Source organism: Dendrobium catenatum, unplaced genomic scaffold (assembly GCF_001605985.2).
Source record: "Dendrobium catenatum unplaced genomic scaffold, ASM160598v2 fragScaff_scaffold_133, whole genome shotgun sequence".
In the NCBI taxonomy this organism is placed as follows: Eukaryota; Viridiplantae; Streptophyta; class Magnoliopsida; order Asparagales; family Orchidaceae; genus Dendrobium; species Dendrobium catenatum.
In genome coordinates this window covers 7,974,782-7,983,712 of record NW_021318595.1, presented here as the reverse complement: position 1 = coordinate 7,983,712, position 8,931 = coordinate 7,974,782, and positions in this window count along the sequence as shown.

The window sequence follows — 8,931 nt, the reverse complement described above, 5'->3', positions numbered from 1 at the left end:
ATGTGTCCACATATTAATTTTATTTTTTGCATTAAAGATAATTTGATAATTAGATACTAATTAAATATTGATATTCTCACTTTCTATTATCTCCTAATTTCTTTTTTCTATTAAGCCAACATATTCTCAATCATACTATCACTAAAAAGCTAATAATAGTGGAGGAATCTATGCGATCATCCTTATCAATGTGGACGTCCATTATTTAAAAAGAATTTCATAATTTTTATTTCATTAATATTAGTATTAAATTAATAATAATAATAATAATAATAATATTGAATAAAAAGAATATTATTTATATTAAATTCATTTAAAATCATTTTTTCCCGTAAATGCGCGAACAATTGACCTCTTTCGAATCCCAAGTTGTCAACCGCCACACGAACCGCCGATCACGTGAGAATCTGATACCACAAAAATAAGCATGGTCGAAAATACCCTCCTGATGCGAACAAGTGGGATTTTCCTGTCCAGAATTATATTTTTTAAATTTTATAACCTCAAATGACCAGATGGATTTTGATCTGACATCAAATAATTGGATTTTGATCTGACATCAAATAATTGGATTTTTTTTTAGTTTGATCATAAAATTTTCAAACTAGTTATTTAAGGCTGCTTAATTATAATAATAATGAAATATGTGTATATAAAAAATGATGGAAAATAAAGTTAATATTTTAGAAATATTTAATGATTTAGTTCGTTTTAACATATTGGTTGAAAGTTTAGACTTTTAATAAAGCGGATTTGAATTTGAGGACTTGTAAGTAAATATTTATGACTTTGTGGGTAATTTAGGTTAGTATTTCCTATAAACAAGGGTCGTAATTTAGCTCAGGCCTTCGCTATAAAAATTTTCTAATTCCGCCACTATTTAGAAAATTGATGGTGTTTATTGTTTAGTAGCCTTTAGATTAAATTAAGGAGTTTAATTTTTAATGCTAAGTTATTTGTAAATATTTTTTTTCTTAGGTGTTGGGGCATGTTCATGAGTAGGATTGATGTAAGGGTATAAGTGAGACAGGCTAGCTCGCTAGCTAGATCGAGCTCGATTTGTTAATGACCTCATGAGTCGAGTTTATCGAGCCAGGAGTTCGAGCTCGAGCTCAGCATGGCTCAACTTGAAAGCTTGTTGAGTTGCTCGATTAACTTAAATATATTTAAAAATTAACTTAAATTATCATTATATAATATATTTAATATTTTTAAATTAATTATCCATTAAAAATAAAAATCTTATTAAACAAATAAAATTTTAATTTTAAATTAAAAAATCAAGCTCAACAATTGAGCTTTCTAAATGAGCTAGGGCCTATAAAATTTTTAAAGAGTCAATCTAGAGCTTAGTAAACTATCTCAAGCTCAATAATAACTAAACAAGTTTACCTTGCTTAAACATATACTCGACTTGACTCATTTACACCCATAGATGTGAGTGTGAGGTCGCTATGGTAATTGGTGTCATCGGGGCTATCACAAGCTTCACATGTAATTACAAGCTATGCAAGCTTCGAGAATGCAGTCGCGTGAGCTTTCATGAGGAAGGTGCAAAGGTGTCATGGTGAGGGAATTAACCGTAGTAATAAAGTAGGGGTAGACACAAAAATAAATAAATACAAATTAGTGATTCAGTGTCAGCAAAAATGTGTTATGTGGAGAGCTCCAGGGTTTTCCGTCTTCCTCTGCGTTCCGTATCCTCCCTATGGGTAATCTCTTCATAGTTTTTCTCGATTTTTCTTGAGTTTTCTCTCCCTCATTCATTTTCCTGGTGGTAAAGACTATTAATCGGCTCATTGACCCTGGTTTTTTGGACAATAAGGCGAAATCTCATTCTTTCCGAGAGACTTTGTCGAGGTCTTCTTCCCCTATGAAATTTCCTGATCTCAAAATCACCTCATGCAATGGTCTTTCTTCTCTTTGGATTTCTCATGACGAGATGTTGGCCTTGGCTGCTCTGTTTGAGTTTGTGTTGGTTGGAAAATTTACTTGTCGTCGTCTGACGCTAGATTCAATTCGTAAATTTTTTTTTTCAGGTTAAGTTGAACAGAGATTTTTCTGTTACGGTGCTTAACTCGAAGAATATTTTGATTAAGCTGATGAACGACCTAGACTACTGTCGCATTTTTTTGCACCATTCTTACTTCGTTAATAATTATTATATGAAGTTGTTTATGTGGTCACCCCAATTTGACATCAATGTCGAATCCCCAATCATCCCTATATGGGTTTCTTTCCCAAATTTACGTCCGCACCTTTTCTCCCCTCGTGTGCTTCATGATTTTGGAACTTTGTTCGGTCGTCCCTTGCGTACCAATAATGCTACTTCTACTGGGACTAGACCTCGATCGCCCGCATTCTGGTGGAGTTAGATATTACTAAGAGCTATCCAGACTGTATGGCTTGGTTCTGAGAAGATGAGTTATATTCAACAGGTGGAAATGGAGGAATTTCCTTTTTACTGTTCTCATTGCAAAGCTTTGGGTCATTCTAATGTTGGTTGCCTGATTTTACATCCCCATTTAGTTGTTAATCTCGGTCCTCCTGCGATTTATGTAGATGTTCTACCTGAGGAGTTTTAGATATTATTAAGCATATGGTTGTTTCCGTGGATAATTTGTATGTTCATGAGGTTAATTTACATGATAGTGGTCCTCCTATTTGCTAGGCATTGTTGCATGTTGGGTTTGTTTCCATGTATCCTACTGTGGTTGTCCCTTTGATCGGTGATGATGTTTCAAACTTAGTTTGTTTGGGTGGTCCTAAGGACTTGAGTGATGGTGTTTTACATGCCGATCTTTCTCCTAGGGATGTTTTTACTCTTTTGGTTTTGGCCAGTTCGAAGGAAGAGGATTTTGTTGCCTATGAGATTAATAGGGTAGTTGGCCAGGAACTGTCTTCTGGCTCAGCTCATACTCTCTCTCCTCTAAACTATAATATTTTGGTTTTGACTGTTGCGCCGGTGGGAGAGGTTTGTGCTCGTGATGTGAACCCTTCAGTTCTTACCCCGGAGACACCTACTATTCTATTGTATGGCCATCTTGTTGAGGCTCTTGTGAATTTAATTTCACTTGATGCTTTGGTTTCCCATGTGGTTATCAGCTCGGGGGGAGAGTGTTAGGATGCAAATAGATTGTCTTGAGTGCTCTTCCCCTTCCTCTTCGGAGGTTGATGGAGCTGAATGTTTTGATCATCAAGATATTGTGCGAAATGGAAATGCTTGGGTTGGTAAACGTAGAAAGCGGAAATCCAAAAAATAGCTTTTGGTGGTTGCTGTTTTGGTTTTTCTGTTTTTCCTTTGTTGGTAACTTATATGTTGCTGCCTCTATGGCTTTTATATGTTCTATTTGGGCAATGATGTGGCTCGGGCTCACCACTCTGGATCTGTGGTTCATTGGCAATCTTTGGTGCTGGTGGTTATTTATTTTGTTGATGTTGTATTGCTCTTTCATTCCTCTGGAAGGCCCATGCCTAGCTACAGAGTGATTGGAATTCTTTGCCAATTATTGAGCCCGTTGGCCTTTGCTGCCTTGTTTATTCTCTCGGTCTCCCTAATTGTTATCTCTTCTTGTATTTGACTTTTATTTCAACCTGACATTTGTTATACTCATCTTTTATTGATGGAATAAAATTTTTTCGTTAAAAAAAAAAGTAGGGGTAGACACAACTCAACTTGATCTGTTAGTTGGGAGCTTTGGCTACTAATCAAAAGGTATTGATTCGTCTTGCATATGTAATGTGTGTGTGATCAATTTGCCTTAATTGACCTAAATGTTTAAAAAAAAATGTTGATGGCTTTACAATAGGGTTTTAAGGATTTCCTTGCATGGTTAGGGTCTACTGCACCACCTTGGGAAGTTTTATATGGTTTGGTTAAGCTCCCGCCATGACTTCCAATCCGACGATAAAAGATGGTAATCCTTGAAATGAGCGAGCTTCTGTCATGACATATGATCTGATGTCATCGAAGGAGCGAAGAAGCCTCTTTAGCGTCTTTTTCAAAAGACCACTTCACACAAAAAAGTTGAAGCCTTTGACATGCTACGTACGTGAAGCAAGGTAGCAACGAAGAAATGACCGCAAGGAGAAGCAACAACAACGAAGAAATGGAGAAATTGAAAAGGAAACCCTAGACTACCTATCATTTAAATAGAAATTAATTTAATTCAGCTTAACTATTAAATATTAATATTTAATTAGATAATTAATAATATAATTTAAAATTAAATTTTATTAAAAATACTTAAATGATTAATTACATAATGAGCTGTGAGTTATAAAAAAAATTAACAAGATGTATGTGAAGTAATAATTAATTAGAAATAATATAATACTTAAATAATTGATTAGATAATTAATCGTATTCTTAATAATTAAAAAATTATTTAAGTATAACAAAATAATTAATTAAATCATTTAACAATTAAATTATCTTTAAATTATATTATTATTTATAATTAATAATTTATTGACATAATTAAATTTAATTTAATAAGTAATTATTATTTAAAATACAAATTAAATTTAAAATATAAATTAAATTTGAATTTTTAATAAACTACCTACTTTAAATGCTAGACTACATTGCCAAACAGTCTTACAGGATTAAACACATTATGAATTTAGAATTTACTAAATACTGCAAAAATTAAATCCTTCTTATTACCAAACAGCCCCTAATAGTTTTTTTTTATCTTAAATAGAGTGTTGAATTAGGGGTGTCAACTTTCGACCCGACCCGAAACCCGACCCGGAAAAATCCGGGTTTGGGTCAACCCGTTTGCGAAACGGGTCGGGTGCGGGTTCGGATTTTTGACCCGTTTAAAAAACGGGTCGGGTTCGGGTTGACCCGACAACCCGCGGGTCAACCCGAATTGACCGGTTTAGATCCCGCCTCCCGCAGTCCCGCACTCGGCAGTCGGTGTCACCGCATTAGTCAGGTCCCGCGCTCCGCGTACAGCGGTCCAGCCTGATCGGCGTCCCGCGCACATCGTGATCGCGTCCAGGCGTCCCGCGACAGCGCGACCCCGCGCGCGTTCAACCTGCAGGCCCCGCACCAGCTCTTCTCCGCATCCAACAGTCCAGGCCTGGCGGCGTCCCGCGCTCAATTCGTGACCGCGTCCAGGCGTCCCGCGTCGGCGCGACCCCGCGCGCGTTCAGCTTGCAGACCCCGCACCAGCTCCGCTCCGTAGGCGCGCTTGCGAGTCTGCCTCTCGTGATCCCGCACAGGCGCACAGCTGCAGTCGGGTCGGGTCGGGTCAACCCGGCAACCCGAGCAGGTCGGGTCCGGGTTGGAATGTTCGACCGGTTTGCAAAAACGGGTCGGGTTTTGGTTGACCCGTTTAGACCCGGGTCAGCTCGGGTTCGACCCGAACCCGACCCGTCGACCCGAATTGACACCCCTATGTTGAATAATATCTACAATATAATAATTACTTTTATTACATTTCAATATTTATTTTACAATTTCAACTCTCCATATATTTTTTATTTAACTATCTGTTTACGCAATATGCCGCTTGAGCAATGACAGCCACGTACTTGAGAAGAGAAGGGCCCAGCTGACTTATCTCTTACTTCGTAGTTATCTACCCTTCTCTCCTTTCTTATACAACCACAAATATTAGAAGAGCAAGTCATCTGTTTGATTTTCCTGGTTGGAATTGAGCGAGCCGTCAGCATCTTTTTATAACATTGACGTCAAATGAGCCACTGAATATTTTAAAATATGTAAGAACGCAGTCATTCCCTCCACGTACTTGATAAGTAATATTTTTAAATGGAAAAATGCAAAGTTTTAAATAAATATGTAATAATTTAATCCAATTTTTTGAATTAACATTATCAGGATTAGAGGAGCTTGACTCGTTAATATACTTGCGAGCCAGCTTATCGAGTCACAATCACGAGCTTATTAAGACTCGGCTCGCGAGCGACTCCAATCATTATAAATATTGTAAAATTAATAATTAAATAGCGTAATATTTCAAAAATTAGTAATTAAACATAATAATATTACTTTTAATAAATATTTTGTAATAAATGTTGCAGCATACAGCTGACTTTGATCTGTTGGTTGAGAGCTTATACTTTCAACTAAGAGGTCTTGGGTTCGAGGGAATTTTTTGAAAAATGTGCAGCTTTTTTTAGAAAATTGAAATTTGTCATAATGCAGCAGCTTTTTGGAAAAATGAATTAAGAATGTCAACACGAGCCGGCTCGAGCTTGTTTATAGTGGGACGAGTTTGAGTTCGAGCTCGCTTTTCAACTGATAAGCTGAACTCGATAGTGACAAAACTCGACTCGTTTACACCCTTAATAGAGATCATAAAATTAATCATAAATTTTGATAATGAAACACATCTTAAGGACATAAATTGATTCTGAAATTTATTCAGACTGAAATAAATAAGCTTCAAATAATATTGCAATGATTACTATTTTTTTTGGACATTTAGGTCATTTAAGGCAAACTTACACACACAACGCATACACATAGACTCGAATCCTAGACCTCTTAGTTGAAAGCCTAAGCTCTCAACCAATAGGCCTAGGAGAGCTGTGTGTATGATTACTACTTTCTAAAATAGTTTTTAGTTTTTTTTAATTAAAATTTTTGTGCTAAAAACTTATTTTTAAAAGCTTTAAGAAAACAATCCCAAATGAAGCTTTAATATATGCCTTCTCTCTTAGAAGATTTAAGGAATGTTGAAGCTTTTTTTTTTCTTTTGATACTCCATTTCTCGTGATGTTCATATTAAAACACTCCTGTGAAAAATAGTAGTGGATCCATATTTTTTATACTGAGGATTGATGAAAGCGGATTTCGAATCAAGGAATCATTAACCACAATTCTCTCTTTGTTTAAGGCTTAAATCAAGGGATGGTTATACTCCATAATGAAATTAGCCATTGTTACACTCCATAATGAAATTAGCCATTGTTACTAACCATAATACACCCTTTCATAAATAAATTTGGCGAGGACTTGTTCCCTTCACCCTCTCACCCTATCACCACCTTCCATCCCTTATTATTCCTCATTCATGATTAGAATCACAGGAGAAACTCATTAAGTAAAAGAAGCTAAACTCTTAAGCATCGATGTGTCTTTAGATGTAATGGTTGAAATTTCATTAGAAATTTCACAGTTAAGCGTGCTCATCCCAGAAAAATTCTATGATGGGTGACCTTCTGAGAAGTTACACTAACATGATAAATTAATTAGGCCCTTAGGCTAAAGCGTGCAATATATCGATAATTAAGAATTTGGATTGTTACATAAAATATAAAATAGTATTTTATGAAAAACTCACCAAAGTTCCCATAGGAGAGAGGCATCCAAACCTACATAAGAAAATGCCCAAAGCATTATTCTACATCATACAAACCAAGCTTATTTTTTAATAAAATGATACCACATATTAATAGCCATTTTAATATAAGTTTCATGTAAAAAAATAACTGTATAAATATTTGAAGGACCATCTATAAGTGGAATGGAAATATAGTCCAATGTGAAGCTTATGGAATCATGAACAAAAATATACTTTCATTTTCACTGCATCCTTTTTCTATATCACAATTATATAGTCCAATGTGTAAGGCTATTGGGATGAGCAACATAACAATGGAGGACGCCTAAGAATGATACAACAAAAACCTTATAAACTTTGGGGTCGATCATGACCTATTTGAGATTTGATGACAAAATATTTCTATTTAGGTAACCTATTGATGGGTGTTGTGGAGTGCAATTTTAAATTATAAAAATATATAAGGCTCTATCTCACCTAAATAATGCTTAAGTTTTCTTTGATATATAAAAATAACAAACTAGACTTAATATACACAAGTATATGTGCTGAATCAAGTAATAAAGTTATAGAGTAGAATGTCGAACCCACGAGGAAGTATATTTTTCAGCAATCAACTATAACTGTTCACTTTAATTGTAAAATTATCCTACTAAAATAAAATTATTTGTTAGGGAGATTCAATCATTGATTAAAAATAGTAATATAATTGTTATAATTTTTAAATAAAATATTTTAGATTGATGAATATAAATTGCAATTCTTTTTTAATAAAATTCTTATTTTTAATATAATTTATAGCATATGCATCTCTAAATCTCTATCGAGTTTTAAGGAGTGAAAATAATATATGCTGACCTCCTACAGTTATATCATCTCCTTAAGACCCTAGCATATTTTACATCCTATGCCTAGGTATGCAAGCATACTATTTTAATATTCCTGATTATTCTTACATTCCTCCATTGAGATTATACATCACACTAGATTTTAACTACACATATGACCACTATATACACTAAATAAAGAACATGATAATATTGAAAATATCATCACTTTTTGAGAAGAAGAATCTTCCTTAGTACTTAATATATTTTCTACATCATCAATTCAAAACTAGAGAATTAGATAGGCATGGAAGAGAAGATAAGCAAACTCATTTTCATTGAAATTATAGAAGAATAAAAATACAAAAGAATGATATATACAGGAATGATCAATGTATCTCTTCTACACTACTTTCTTAATGTATAGAGTTGCTCTAATAAACACTCACTACAGGAAAACCCGTCATTACCGGCGGACTAAATCCACCGGAACACATAGATAATCCGACGGAACTATAAGTTTCCGGCCCACTTTCGGTGGAAATTCATACGCCGGTTTTTGGTCGAGCCGATAAATTTTTTCCGACGAATCTAATGCGCCGGAAAACTTTCCGGCGCACTTCCCGACGCAATATCGGCGTAAAACATCGGATTAATGCCGACGACTTCCAACCGATAAATTCTGGCGTCATATGCGCCGGTAAGTTTCTGTCGTATTTTTCGCCGGTAAGTACCGGCGGACAAAACGCCGCAAGGTCGCCGTAGACAACCAACGGTTTTGTTTG